Below are 15,822 nucleotides of genomic sequence, written 5' to 3' on the forward strand. Positions count from 1 at the left end.
TTGGATGCCATTGCCTCCCACCTTCCTCAATGAAGCTGGGTCTTAAAGGATGAATACAAGTCTTCTAGGCAATGTTACCTCCTCTGTGATGCCTTCATCCATTCCTTTTCAAGTGTTCTCACATAACTTATTACAGTTTATTTATCAGAGATCTCACATTACTATAATTATTTCTTTGTGTGAGTTTCTTCAGCTAGGCAAGGAGGTACTTGAAGTTGAAGTCTCTGTCTTATACATTCCTGAATCCTTGGTGCCCAGAACAATGCCTAGGACATGAGACACCTGATTCGTTGCTAAATATGTGAGATATATTATTTCGTTTTAATGGACATTTTGCATTTTGTAAATGCAAAACACAAAGCATTTTACAAGAGGTCATAAGAATTTTAATCTATAATCTATTGTCTACTATTTTTCACACTGAAAGCTTCATTGTTCACTTCTAAATTAAAATATTAATTTAGGGGCAGAAGATTATACTTCTATCTATTATTCTGTGGTCCATACATCGGCAAAAGAGCTGGCTGATTTGGTCTGTTCAAACCAACATTTAATCAAACTGCTGACATCATTTTATCTGATTATGTGCAAGATACAGACCAAGGCATTTTTACTTTTCCATAGGTTGAGATGGTGGCTTAGAGATATAGCCTACATGTTAGAATTTTCCCTCCAAATTTTAGTCATCATTGTATTAAGAAAAAAATGAAAAGATAAGCAATTTTTCATGGATAGTTGGGTCATTTAGTATTTTGTGATATGGTACCATTAAAGTTTCATTTATATTCCTATAGGGTTTTCTCCTCACTGTTTCAGCTAATAGATTTTGAAGTCCCAGTGTGTCTATCACTCCTTTGAGGGATTTTTTTTTTTAATTGTTGCTCTGAAAACACAGCACTAACTTCCTCAAAAGATAAAACAGAGAAACCACAGCTGGAGAAGTGTGAATGCCAATTTACTCTTCATAGCACAAAAAATTATACTCTATGATTGTAGAGGAAGGCAATATTTAATTGACAGATATTCTAATACATAAATGTATTAGGGTGACATCTGTTTGAGGGCTCTACTGTGCATATCTATGCTACAAAATAATTTCAAAAAATTATGGTAGGCTATGAATTTCTAACTCACGTGTGAATCTGAGAGACAAGTATTTTTTATTTTCCTCATTTGAATTCTTCACACATTTCTCCCTTGTATTACAGCTGATTGTTTACATGTTTAACCTTCAACTCAATAGAAAGCTTTAGGATGGTATCCAAATCTTACTCAGCTCCAGATTCCCAGTGTGGTCAACACCATGTTGACACATAATAAATGTTCAGCAAATGTTTATTGGAAAAATAAATGAATAGATTATTAAAGCCCTGATGCTTTAAACATCTCCCCTAGGAGCCATTTGATATTTCTCCTGTGTTATAATGTCACAAAGATAAAAACCTCACAATTTCTTTCTTTGCTTATTGAAAAAGATGGCAGTAATGACAGAGGAAGTTGGATTACTCATAACACACAAGACAATCTTTTATAAAAATCTAACACTTTGGCCTCCAGGTGTGAAGCACCTGAACCAAAGGTGAAAAATTCAATAAAATATTTGGATTTGTATCTTCAACTAAAAACCAAACTGTTGGATAGTAGGAAACATCTAGGTGATTAAACCATGCACATATTCAGTATTCGTCCAGAGCCTCGGGAGTCTAAATGTTGGCTATTGCTTTCAGGTTACTTGTAGAAATCACAACTGGCTTCCCTGCCTTTTCATCTGAACTTCAGTGTAACCGAGGATTCATTATTTTTTTTATATTTTGAGGAGCCAGCAAGTCATATTGTGTATTTTATCAGAACCTTGCCTTCTAGGTTAGTAAAATGCCTTTTAAAATAACGTTTTTTTGGATAATAGAAATTATACCTATCTAATATTAAATAAAACCATTACTATAACAAATATAAAGAAGTATTCAGCAAAACATACTTTATCAACTGATTCTAACCAACAAAATATTTTTAATGAGTGCACATCTATTAAAAGAATCCTCAAGATGCTGTAATTATTATTCATTTTCTGGAATTGTTTCACCATGAAGCTTTATGCTTCTATGGGGACTTTAATGTTTATGTTTTGTGATGGCTGCATTGACTATTAAAAAGCAATTTGGCTGACATTTTAGGTCTTTTGTTGCCAGTTTTAATTGGATTGTTCATCAAGCATCAACTCCCCCGTTAACTGCAAAAATTTCAGGCCAACGTCAGTTTACAGTAATGACTGTTTAATGATTTTATCCCGTCAGTATGCAAGCTTCGTATGGATATATGCATGATTAGTTTCATATCAAGACCTGTAATTAAATAATTGAAGCTTAAACAGAATGGATATCAAACGTGAACACATATTTATTAAAGACTCAGAAGCTTATCAAAATACTGATTAACAAGTCAAGTCAATGTTTTGAGTTCATCTGTGTTAGTACACTTACGGTATCTTAAAAAATATTTGTATAAAGTTTTTACCCAACGTTAAAAGAAATTCTCTTTAGCACAGCAGTAAATTTGGGTTTTGAAAAGGTAATTTATATCTACTTTCAAAAGGTAATTTATATATAGGCATCTATCTGCCTGAGTAAGAAAACTCACTTTAACTGTTACTTTTTCTGGAGAAAAATTAGCCAAAACAGAACACCCTAGAGCAGCAATAAATATTCTTATCAGTCACACACAATTCCAGTCCTTAAGAAGTTGACTTAATATACCCATATTATGCTGTCACCTATTTGCATTTCATAGCATGTTAGAGCTGGAAGGCACCTTGGAAACCATCTCTTCTAAATTCCTTATTTTACAACACTGAAGTCCAGATGAGTTAAATGAGTTGCTTAAGGTCATATAGCTAATTAGTGGCACAGCCAAGAAAAAAACTCTAGGTCCAACATGTTAACTTATGTATTCCTGGAGAATCAACAGGTAAAAAAGAATTTTATGTATTGGTATTGGTAAATTCCTTTTCTCCTGATTCCAATAATTAACGTTTCAAAACTAAAAACAAACCAACAAACCCCAACCTGTACACAGAGATATACACTGAGAAGTTTCATTTTCTCTTGTTTCCCAGTCAACCCCATTCTTCCTCCAACCCCTGCAGGTAACCATTTTTACTAGTTTCTTATTCATCTTTCCAGTATTTTTTCATGCCAATGCACAATGTATGAATGTATATTATTATTTTCTCCCTTTCTGTACGTAAATATAGTACACCCTACATACGTCTTTACATCTTGCTTTTATTCACTGAAAAATACATCTTGAGATCATTCCATATCAGTGCATAGAAATCTTCCTTGTTATTTTTTTCTTTTAAGCTGCACAGTGTTCCCTTGCATATATATTACAGTTTATTCAATGTGTTGGCAAATTACGAATAATTAATTGAAAATGTTTTAAATGCTAAAAATTATTTCACTCTACCTATAAGAAATACTTATCTGCATAATGGAAAATGTAGAAAAAATATATATCACGACAAAGACAGGGCAGTGTGCACAGCACTGAAGAAAAACTAGAAAAGCTATTACTTTCCCTTTGATTTAAAGTCCTAGTCTTGAAGCTCATTGCATAATTAAGATGTTTTCCCAGGGTTTACTGGTATGGGTAAGTGAAAATATGTGTTATAATGAAAATGTTTGTAATGCAGCACATAGAAACTTTTACTTTTATGTTATGTTCAGTAAGCATAGCATTTCAAAATCCTTCTATCTTCAGTCCAATAGATCATACTACTTATCCTCTGCTCATGGTAACCCACATATACCTTGCATTTTAAAATAGTTTCATTTCACATTGGAATGGAAGGCCTGCCTACACTGCTGTAGTATAGTGAAAGACATTAGGGGGACAGACCAATCAAGGTAGAAGCAGAATTCTTACCAAATGACAGGTCCCAGATTCCCATTTCATGAAACATGTACTCCTGCTACATGCCAAATTCCTATTAACTTCAAGAAGGAATTATGCACAGAAGAAATATGTAGGCTGAAGAGGGCAGGATAAATTAGTCCAGAGCGATCCTTAAATGTCAGTTTAAAATTCAGTGAACGCTTTAAATTATGTGTAGTCATGTTGTTTGCATTGAATATTACCCACTCACACCCTGTCTCTGACCACATCTTCAAAATGAATGAGACAAAAGATTACTTGAAATAGAGACGAGACATGAGCAGCTCGATGTGGGATTGTAAATAAAAATGGAATCCAAATGTGTGAGTCATGAAAATGTAACGATTCCTTAAGAAACAGCTTAAGAAAAAGAAACTGTGCTTTCCCTCAGTTTATAAAATATTTACATTTAAGAAAATGGGTAGAAATGTTTTTCACCTCTATAAATTCAGCCTAATTCAAAGAGTCAAGTTTCATTGTTAAGTTTGAATCATATTTAAAATACAAGTATGTTGTATTTACTTTCACGTGCACTGCAAATATGTTGCTACTACTAATGTCCTATAGAGGCACTTAGGGTCACGGATAAACAAAAACTGTAAAAATGTCTATTTGTTCTTATTACTGCTTTTAATGTGCTTAAAATGGTTTATGCTCTTAAGCAGGTGAAACGAGCTCTCTGTAATCTTCATAGTACCCTTTTCATGGGCTATTTCAAGGTAAATTTCAGCTCAACCCTGTCAATGTAAGTCTTAAAATTATGAGATTTTGCTATATTAAATTAAATAAAAAATTGTCCCTTAAATGGCATATAAAAGGTGTAAACATTATAAAAAGCCAATCTCTAATTTCCAATAGTTACTTGGTAGATAACAATTTAAAATCCCCTTTCTAGGAACTCTAAAACAATATCACAACATACTGTAAAGGAGATACCTTATTAAAAAGCAGATGTTGAAAGGCAGATATATGTCACTCTGTGTCAATTATATCAAAGAATGAACCCGTTTTTATTTTTGTTAATTGCATCGACCTGAGTTTGCATTTGTCACTAGATAGGACCTTGAATCTGTGGTTAATAATCTAGCAGCTGATTTCTTTTCACCCAGCTTTTACAGGATTCAGTAACATAAACTTTCTTAAGAAAAGTAAGTCTTTATTGACAAAATAAAACTTTATAACTTACACAACTAGCCAACTGGGTCACAATAGGCTTATTTCCTCACTGTTTCTTACCAAATGATAGAAAACAGATAACATTAAGAGCAATTTCCTTGAAACAATGGCTTATGCTAAAAAAGGAGCAATGTGACTTTCCAAGTACTCTCTAGAAAAGACCTCTGCTTTTTCACTGATGTAATGGTAAGACTGGTTAAAACATTTTCAAGCATCTCTCTGTCTAGAATGTCTGAGACCTCTCTAGTTGCCCTGGAAGCACTACAGTTTTCTCTGAAGTTAGAGGAATCAAGATTTTTTTCTAATAACATGGTTTCTTAAACTTTAAAGAGAAGATATGTCGATGGCAAGTGAAGTTTGATGCTTGGAAACCAAACTACAGGGAGATAGTATAGAGGAAGAATGAAGAATTCAGCTTCTGGAAATACTAGTAGACTAGAAAACCTAAAATTTTACACTACAAAACACTTAGAAATGCTGGACGAACATAGCATACATCTATTCACATGAAGAATGGCACTCAGAAGAAGTAGGAAAAAAACAACAAAAGCCAAAGCCAAGGTGGGAACTGTAAACAAGAGTGGCATGCTCAGGAGTTGATGCTGCAGCTCCCCTTCAAGTGGTAATCTAAGGACATAGGTTTAAAGGCTAAAGTGAGACAGGCAGGAGGTAGGCTTTGGGTCTTTGCAAGGCAGGGAGTCGCCCATATATATATGGACCTTTATACATGCTACAGGCCAAAAAAGGGTATGTTAGAAAAAGAGTCTGGTCTTTGGGGGGCTAATGGTGGACTCTGGGACAGCTGACACCAAGGAGTACTTCCCAGAACTTCTCCTACCAGTGTCCTTGTCCTCACGGTGAGCCACAGCCACCCTCCGCCTCTGCAGGAGACCTTCCAACACTAGCAGAATAAGTTGAGACCTGAGGGCAGACAGCAGAAGCAAGAAGAACTACAATCCTGCAGCTTCTGGAACAAAAACCACATTCACAGAAAGACAGACAAGATGAAAAGGCAGAGGGCTTTGTACCAGATGAAGGAACAAGATAAAACCCCAGGAAAACAACTAAATGAAGTGGAGATAGGCAACCTTCCAGAATAAGAATTCAGAATAATGATAGTGAAGATGATCCAGGACCTTGGAAAAAGAAAGGAGGCAAAGAACGAGAAGATGCAATAAATGTTTAAGAAAGACCTAGAAGAATTAAAGAACAAACAAACAGAGATGAACAATATAATAACTGAAATGAAAACTACACTAGAAGGAATCAATAGCAGAATAACTGAGGCAGAAAAATGGATAAGTGACCTGGAAGACAGAATGGTGGAATTCACTGCTGCGGAACACACTAAAGAAAAAAGAATGAAAAGAAATGAAGACAGCCTAAGAGACCTCTGGGACAACAACAAACGCAACAACATACCCATTATAGGGGTCCCAGAAGGAGAAGAGAGAGAGAAAGGACCAGAGAAAATATTTCAAGATATTATAGTCAAAAACTTCCCTAACATGGGAAAGGAAATAGCCACCCAAGTCCAGGAAACGCAGCGAGTCCCATGCAGGATAAACCCAAGGAGAAACACACCAAGACACACAGTAATCAAATTGGCAAAAATTAAAGACAAAAAAAAATTATTGAAAGCAACAAGGGAAAAATGACAAATAACATACAAGGGAACTCCCATAAGGTTAACAGGTGATTTCTCAGCAGAAACTCTACAAGCCAGAAGGGAGGGGCATGATATACTCAAAATGATGAAAGGGAAGAAGCTACAACCAAGATTACTCGACCCAGCAAGGATCTCATTCAGATTCAATGGAGAAATCAAAAGCTTTACAGACAAGTAAAAGCTAAGAGAATTCAGCACCACCAAACCAGCTCTACAACAAATGCTAAAGGAACTTCTCTAAGTGGGAAACACAAGAGAAGAAAAGGACTTACAAAAACAAACCCAGGGCTTCCCTGGTGGCACAATGGTTGAGAGTCCGCCTGCCGATGCAGGGGACGCGGGTTCGTGCCCCGGGCCGGGAAGATCCCACATGCCGTGGAGCGGCTGGGCCCGTAAGCCATGGCTGCTGAGCCTGCGCATCCGGAGCTTGTGCTCCGCAACGGGAGAGACCATAATGGTGAGAGGCCCGCCTACCGTAAAAAAAAAAAAAAAAAAAACCCCAAAACAATTAAGAAAATCGTCATAGGAACATACATATCGATAATTACCTTAAACGTGAATGGATTAAATGCTCCAACCAAAAGACACAGGTTTGCCGAATGGATACAAAAACAAGACCCATATATATGCTGTCTACAAGAGACCCACTTCAGACCTAGGGACACATACACACTGAAAGTGGGGGATGGAAAAAGATATTCCATGCAAATGGAAATCAAAAGAAAGCTGGAGTAGCAATACTCATATCAGATAAAATAGACTTTAAAATATTTTACAAGAGACAAGGAAGGACACTACATAATGATCAAGGTATCAATCCAAGAAGAAGATATAAAATTATAAATATATATGAACCCAACATAGGAGCACCTCAATACATAACGCAACTGCTAACAGCTATAAAAGAGGAAATCGACAGTAACACAATAACAGTGGGGGACTTTAACACCTCACTTACACCAATGGACAGATCATCCAAAATGAAAATAAATAAGGAAACAGAAGCTTTAAATGACACAATAGACCAGATAGATTTAATTGATATTTATAGGACATTCCATCCAAAAAGAGCAGATTACACTTTCTTCTCAAGTCCGCACGGAACATTCTCCAGGATAGATCACATCTTGGGTCACAAATCAAGCCTCAGTAAATTTAAAAAAATTGAAATCATATCAAGCATCTTTTCTGACCACAATGCTATGAGATTAGAAATCAATTACACGGAAAAATATGTAAAAAACACAAACAAATGGAGGCTAAACAGTACATTACTAAATAACCAAGAGATCACTGAAGAAATCAAAGGGGAAATCAAAACATACCTAGAGACAAATGACAATGAAAACACGATGATCCAAAACCCAGGGGATGCAGCAAAAGCAGTTCTAAGAGGGAAGTTTATAGCTATACAAGCCTACCTCAAGAAACAAGAAAAATCTCAAATAAACAATCTAACCTTACACCTAAAGGAACTAGAGAAAGAAGAACAAACAAAACCCAAAGTTAGAAGAAAAGAAATCATAAAGATCAGAGCAGAAATAAATGAAATCGAAACAATAGCAAAGATCAATAAAACTAAAAGCTTGCTCTTTGAGAAGATAAACAAAATTGATAAACCATTAGCCAGACTCATCAAGAAAAAGAGCGAGAGGATTCAAATCAATAAAATTAGAAATGAAAAAGAAGTTACAACAGACACCACAGAAATAAAAAGCATCCTAAGAGACTACTACAAGCAACTCTATGCCAACAAAATGGACAAGCTGGAAGAAATGGACAAATTCTTAGAAAGGTGTAACCTTCCAAGACTGAACCAGGAAGAAACAGAAAATATGAACACACCAATCACAAGTAATGAAATTGAAACTGTGATTAAAAATCTTCCAACAAACAAAAGCCCAGGACCAGATGGCTTCCCAGCTGAATTCTAACAAACATTTAGAGAAGAGCTAACACCCATCCTTCTCAAAACTCTTCCAAAAAATAACAGAGGAAGGAACACTCCCAAACTCATTCTACGAGGCCACCATCACCCTGATACCAAAACCAAAGATAGTACAAAAAAAGAAAATTACAGACCAATATCACTGATGAATATAGATGCAAAAATCCTCAATAAAATACTAGCAAACAGAATCCAACAACACATTAAAAGGATCATACACCATGACCAAGTGGGATTTATCCCAGGGAAGCAGGATTCTTCAATATACGCAAATCAATCAATGTGATACACCATATTAACAAATTGAAGAATAAAAACCATAGGATCATCTCAATAGATGCAGAAAAAGCTTTTGACAAAATTCAACACCCATTTATGATAAAAACTCTGAGAAAGTGGGCATAGAGGGAACCTACCTCAACATAATAAAGGCCATATATGACAAACCCACAGCAAACATCATTCCCAATGGTGAAAAACTGAAAGCATTTCCTCTAAGATCAAGAACAAGACAAGGATGTCCACTCTCACCACTCTTATTCAACATAGTTTTGGAAGTTTTAGCCACAGCAATCAGAGAAGAAAAAGAAATAAAAGGAATACAAATTGGAAAAGAAGAGGTAAAGCTGTCACTGTCTGCAGATGACACGAAACTATACACACAGAATCCTAAAGATGCCACCAGAAAACTACTAGAGCTAATCGATGAATTTGGTAAAGATGCAGGAAAAAAAATTAATGCACAGAAATCTCTGGCATTCCTATACACTAATGATGAAAAATCTGAAGGAGAAATTAAGGAAACACTCCCATTTACCATGGCAACAAAAAGAATAAAATACCTAGGAATAAACCTACCTAGGGAGACAAAAGACCTGTATGCAGAAAACTATAAGACACTGATGAAAGAAATTAAAGATGATATCAACAGATGGAGAGATATACCATGTTCTTGGATTGGAAGAATCAATATTATGAAAATGACTATACTACACAAAGCAATCTACAGATTCAATGCAATCCCTATCAAATTACCAATGGCATTTTTTATGGAACTAGAACAAAAAATCTTAAAGTTTGTATGGAGACACAAAAGACCCCGAATAGCTAAAGCAGCCTTGAGGGAAAAAAACAGAGTTTGAGGAATCAGACTCCCTGACTTCAGACTATACTACAAAGCTACAGTAATCACGACAACATGGTACTGGCACAAAAAAAGAAACACAGATCAATGGAACAAGATAGAAAGCCCAGAGGTAAACCCACGCACCTCTGGTTAACTAATCTATGACAAAGGAGGCAAGGATATACAATGGAATAAAGACAGTCTCTTCAATAAGTGGTGCTGGGAAAACTGGACAGCTACATGTAAAAGTATGAAATTAGAACACTCCCTAACACCATACAGAGAAATAAACTCAAAACGGATTAGAGACCTAAATGTAAGACCAGACACTATAAAACTCTTAGAGGAAAACATAGGAAGGACACTCTTTGACATAAGTCACAGCAAGATCTTTTTTGACCCACCTCCTAGAGTAATGGAAATAAAAACAAAAATCAACAAATGGGACCTAATGAAACTTCAAAGCTTTTGCACAGCAAAGGAAACCATAAACAAGATGAAAAGACAACCCTCAGAATGGGAGAAAATATTTGCAAACGAATCAACAGACAAGGGATTAATCTCCAAAATATAGAAACAGCTCATGCAGCTCAATATTAAAGAAACAAGCAACCCAATCCAAAAATGGGCAGAAGACCTAAATAGACATTTCTCCAAAGAAGACATACAGATGGCCAAGAAGCACATCAAAAGCTGCTCAACATAACTAATCATTAGAGAAATGCAAATCAAAACTACAATGAGGTATCACCTCACACCAGTTAGAATGGGCATCATCAGGAAATCTACGAACAACAAATGCTGGAGAGGGTGTGGAGAAAAGGGAACCCTCTCGCACTGTTGGTGGGAATGTAAATTGATACAGCCACTATGGAGAGCAGTATGGAGGTTCCTTAAAAAACTAAAAATAGAATTACCATATGATCCAGCAATCCCACTGCTGGGCAATATACCCAGGGAAAACCATAATTCAAAAAGACACATGCACCCCAGTGTTCACTGCAGCACTATTTACAATAGCCAGTCATGGAAGCAACCTAAATGCCCATCGACAGACGAATGGATAAAGAAGATGTGGTACATATATACAATGGAATATTACTCAGCCATAAAAAGCAATGAAATTGGGTCATTTGTAGAGATGTGGATGGATCTAGAGACTGTCATACAGAGTGAAGTAAGTCAGAAAGAGAAAAACAAATATCGTATATTAACGCATATATGTGGAACCTAGAAAAATGGTACAGATAAACCAGTTTGCAGGGCAGAAGTTGAGACCCAGATGTAGAGAACAAACGTATGGACACCAAGGGGGAATGCCGCAGTGGGATGGGGATGGTGGTGTGCTGAATTGGGCGATTGGGATTGACATGTATACATTCATGTATATAAAATTCATGACTATTAAGAACCTCCTGTATTAAGAAAATAAATAAAATTAAAATTAAAAAAAAAGTCTGCCCACTTGTATAAGGGGACAAGAAAGAATCTTTTCTGTCCTGGAATGACCTCCGGGTGAAAATAATAAACACTCATTCCTGAGAATTCATAAGCATGGGTCTATGTCATGCACGGATTTAGAGTTGAGTTTACAGGGACTTCTCTGGCATCCATTGGTTAGGACTCTGTCCTTCCACTGCACGGGGCATGGGTTTGATCCCTATTTGGGGAATTAAGATCCCACAAGCTGCACTACATGGCCAAAAAGAAAAAAAAAAATGAACAGAGTTGGGTTTACAATTTCTGTGTGGTCTCAAAATTAGCAGTATGAGACCTTAATATAGAAGTATCTGGAGGCCTTGGCAGAGGCAACTGCAAATAAGATCACAATCCAAAATTAAACATTATATGAGGAAACAGTTTACCTAAACAAAAGTCAACAGATTCAACAAACTATAAGATTAGATCCCTGAGAATTTCAAATAATAGTGCCATTATTTAAAGACTGTAAAAAAGCATATGTTTTTATTCCTGTCCTGGCCCCAGCTCGGTGCTTTGTGACCACCTAGAGGGCTGAGATAGTGAGGGTGGGAGGGAGGGAGACACAGAGGGAAAAGATATGGGGATATATGTATACATATAGCTGATTCACTTTGTTATACCACAGAAATTAGCACAATATTGTAAAGCAATTATACTCCAATAAAGATGTTAAAAAAAAAAAAAAAGTCTGTGCACATGCACCCAACCACATGTTTGCCATGTACCACAATGTTCATTTCAGCTCTATTTACAATAGCCAGGACATGGAAGCAACCTAAGTCTCCATCGACAGATGAATGGATAAAGAAGATGTGGCACATATGTACAATGGAATATTACTCAACTTAAAAAGAAACGAAATTGAGTTATTTGTAGTGAGGTGGATGTACCTAGAGTCTGTCATACAGAGTGAAGTAAGTCAGAAAGAGAAAAACAAATACTGTATGCTAACACATATATATGGAATCTAAAAAGAAAACAAAAAGGTTATGAAGAACCTAGGGGCAGGACAGGAATAAAGACACAGATGTAGAGAATGGACTTGAGGACACAGGGAGGGGGAAGGGTAAGCTGGGATGAGGTGAGAGAGTAGCATGGACATATATACACTACCAAATGTAAAATAGATAGCTAGTGGGAAGCAGCTGCATAGCACAGGGAGACCAGCTCGGTGCTTTGTGACCACCTAGAGGGGTGGGATAGAGAGGGTGGGAGGGAGACACAAGAGGGAGGGGATATATGTATACATATAGCTGATTCACTTTGTTATATAGCAGAAACTAACAACATTGTATAGCAATTATACTCTAGTAAAGATGTTAAAAAAAAAAGTATATGTTTAAAATGGTCAAATGAAAACATAAGAACAAAACAGTATTTTAAAAAAAAGATCATGTAGACAATAAAAAGAACTAAGAGAAATTCTAAAATTAAAAAATATATAATATTGAAGTGAAAAACTCAATGGAAACTAAAACATAAAGGACAAGTTAAATAGCAAGTAAGGCATAAATAAAGCAAGAATTAGTGAACTTGAATGTCTGTCTCAGGAAATTACACAGAATGCAATACAGAGAGATAGAGAGATGGAAACTTTAAAAGAAAGGGTAAGGGTCACGGAAGACAGAATGACATGGTACAATATAGCTCTAATAAACGTTCTAGCAATAGAGAATAAAGAAAGTGGGAAGAAGCAATGATGGCTAAGAATTTCCCAAGACTGATTCAAGAATCTCAGATTCTGGGAAAATTCTCAGATTCAGGAAGCACAGCCCCCAAGCAGGAAATATAAAAGTAAATCCACACCTAAAGAACATCTGAGGCAGCCATGAAAATGCACCACACAGATCTGCTATGGGTGCAGAATTGACCAGTTCCGGCCCTTTTGAATCCAGTACCAGGTTCATGCTAAGGCCTACTCCTAGGCAATGATTGAATGAGGTTTAGGTACTAGTGCAGGCCATTCCTGCAAGATGGGGGACTCCTTTAATTGTAAGTTTGGTTCTAGGACTCTACATAAGCCTGGCTAAAACTTTCCTGGATCCACATTGTAGTATGAAATTCTTCCCACTCAATTTTTCCTCCCCTACAGGACAGACCTTGCATCTTGGTCTGAAAATCCTCCCTGGCTTCAGCTCTCTCTCCTGTATCCTTCAAAGAGACTTCCAAAAAACTCTTGCCTGTCTAATCCCATCTTGGCATCTGCTTCTTGAATTATGTGAATTATCACAATATCAAAGAGAAAGGGAAAATCTTAAAACAACTAGATAGAAAGAGATAACCTACAACGGAACTATATATACTTAATTAGACTGACAGCTGATTTCTCAATTGCACCCCAGGAGCTGTAAGACAACGTGTGCCAACCACTGTAGTTTGCCTACACAACAGTCATTAACCTCTTCTGCATAGCTAACAGAACCCTTAGTTGTTCGGGTATGAAAGATGTACCCCACCCTGAGTTCCATTACTGGTTTAAGCAAATCAGGGTATTTCATTCTCTTTTTGCCAGTGACTGGGTTAGAGGGTGGACACGTTTCTGGCAGAGAGGAAGTCTGAAAGAGGCTTTTGGGAAAGATTACCCTATCTGATATAGAGAGACAGACAAGGAGAAATCTGTTCTCTCCAGCCTCTGGACATTGTCATTGTGAGGACATGATGTTTGGAGCTGTTAGCCATTTAGCAACTAAAACAGACAAGCCAAAAGAGTCACAGAGAAGCTGATCAACAGCTCTCAATTAATCAGCTGCTCTCAATTAACTGAGCTTCTCAATTAATCACCCTTGCCTTGCCTAGCTCTGAATTGCTTGTTATGCGAGGAAAATACATATCTCTATATTTTAAGCTATCATTTCTGGATATTATATTACTTGTACCACACAATCTGATAGAATTTTTTCAAAATGCTTAGAGAAAACTGTCAATATTGGATTCTATATCTAGTGAATTTGTTAGTCAAGACTGATGCTGAAATGAAGAAAATTTCTGACAAGGAAGGAGAAATTACCACCAACAAATCCTTGCTGAAAGCACTATGAGAGGAGGCACTTCAGGAAGCATAAAACTGAGTCTAGAAAAAAGGAGTGAGCTACAAGGAGGGGTGAGTAAAATAACTGGTAAACACATGGGTAAATCTAAATGAACACTGAATGCGGAAAATATTATAATAAATAATTTTGGTGTGTTAAGAAAAAGTGATACCAAAAAACTAGATAATAATTACACGTAAGTGAAGAGGGGAGGATCAAATTAAAGCATTCTAAGCTCCATGTATTATTAAGGAAAAGGGTAGAGAAACTAATTTTTAGACTTCAAGCCAAAAAAGGCTGATAAAAATTAAAGTTATCTACTAAAATAATGGAATTAAAATGAATAATTATTAATAGAGGGAGAAAAGAATAAAATCAACTCAATAGAGGGCAGGAAAAGATAACTATTAAAAAGTAGTGATCATCTTTACTATCATTACTCTGAATTCTTTTTCAGATAAATTGCTTACTCCTCTTCATTTAGTTGTTCTTGTACTCAGCCATAAATAAGAACAAAATAACGTCATTTGCAGCAACATTGATGGACCTAGAGATTGTCATACTGAGTGAAGTAAGTCAGACAAAGACAAATATTATATGATATCGCTTATATGTGGAATCAAAACAAGGCTACAGGGGCTTCCCTGGTGGCACAGTGGTTGAGAATCTGCCTGCTAATGCAGGGGACACAGGTTCGAGTCCTGGTCTGGGAGGATCCCACATGCCGCGGAGCAACTAGGCCCGTGAGCCACAACTACTGAGCCTGCGCGTCTGGAGCCTGTGCCCCGCAACAAGAGAGGCTGCGATAGTGAGAGGCCTGCACACCGCGATGAAGAGTGGCCCCCGCCTGCCACAACTAGAGAAAGCCCTCACACAGAAACGAAGACCCAACACAGCAAAAATAAATAAATAAAAATTAATAAACTCCTACCCCCAATATCTTCTTTAAAAAAAAAAAGCCTTCAAATGAACTTATTTACAAAACACAAGTAGAGTCATGGATGTAGAAAACAAACTTATGGTTACCAGAGGATATGGGGGGGAGGAATAAATCGGGAGATTGGGACTGATGTATACACACTACTATATATAAAACAGATAACTAATAAGAACCTGCTGCATAGCACAGGGAACTCTACTCAATACTCTGTAATGGCCTATATGGGAAAAGAATCTAAAAAAGAGTGGATATATGTATATGTATAACTGATTCACTTTGCTGTACACCTAAAACTAACACAACATTGTAAATCAACTATACTCCAATAAAAATTTTTTAAAGTAGTGATTGTGAGAGAATGAGAAAAAGCACACTATAGCCAGACTTAGTTCAAAGGCCTAATCCCAGCTCTGCCACTCATGTGCTAGGTAATCTTGAATAAGACACTTATTACTACTACTGTGTTTTTGGCTTCTTCAATTTCAAATGAAGATAATAATAGATTCTATGTCATAGGGA

General features: G+C 36.5%; 1 protein-coding gene across 3 annotated transcripts in view; it reads right to left on the minus strand.

Moving 5' to 3' along the window:
* TENM1 (teneurin transmembrane protein 1) overlaps positions 1 to 15,822 on the minus strand; it is a gene marked incomplete at both ends in the record, with an annotated part of 571,653 nt that overhangs the window by 380,757 nt on the left and 175,074 nt on the right. The window lies entirely within an intron of this gene.

This window comes from Grampus griseus (genome assembly GCF_964374135.1).
Source record: "Grampus griseus genome assembly, chromosome: X".
NCBI classification, from domain to species: Eukaryota; Metazoa; Chordata; class Mammalia; order Artiodactyla; family Delphinidae; genus Grampus; species Grampus griseus.